We start from the raw sequence: 401 nt of genomic DNA on the forward strand, positions 1-401 counted from the left end.
ACCTCTCGCCCAGCGCAGGGGCTGCTTCTCTGCTAGAAGGAAACGTCCCCCCTGACTCTACGGAGAGCTCTGCCGGGAGCCGAGGCGCCCCGCCCGGGCCAGGGGAAGGCACTGGCGCCGCGGGAGCCGAGGAGAGGCGGAGGCGAAGAAGAAGTAGAGAAGGAAGGGGTGGCTGGGGGGTGTCGCGAGAGGGAGGCGGCGCCGGCGCGGGGATGCGGGCGAGGCGGGGTGGGCTGGGGTGGAGCGGGGTGTGCCTCCGTCTGTCGGTCAGTAAGTCAGTCGGTCCGCGCAGCCCGCGCGCCGGCGTCTCCTGCCTCCAGCAGCGCCCGCCCGCGACAGCGATCGGGACTGGCGCCCCCTCCGCCCGCGAGCCTCGCCCCTTCCCGGGGCTCCTCGCTGGG

Source organism: Hippopotamus amphibius, chromosome 6 (assembly GCF_030028045.1).
Source record: "Hippopotamus amphibius kiboko isolate mHipAmp2 chromosome 6, mHipAmp2.hap2, whole genome shotgun sequence".
Taxonomy (NCBI): domain Eukaryota; kingdom Metazoa; phylum Chordata; class Mammalia; order Artiodactyla; family Hippopotamidae; genus Hippopotamus; species Hippopotamus amphibius.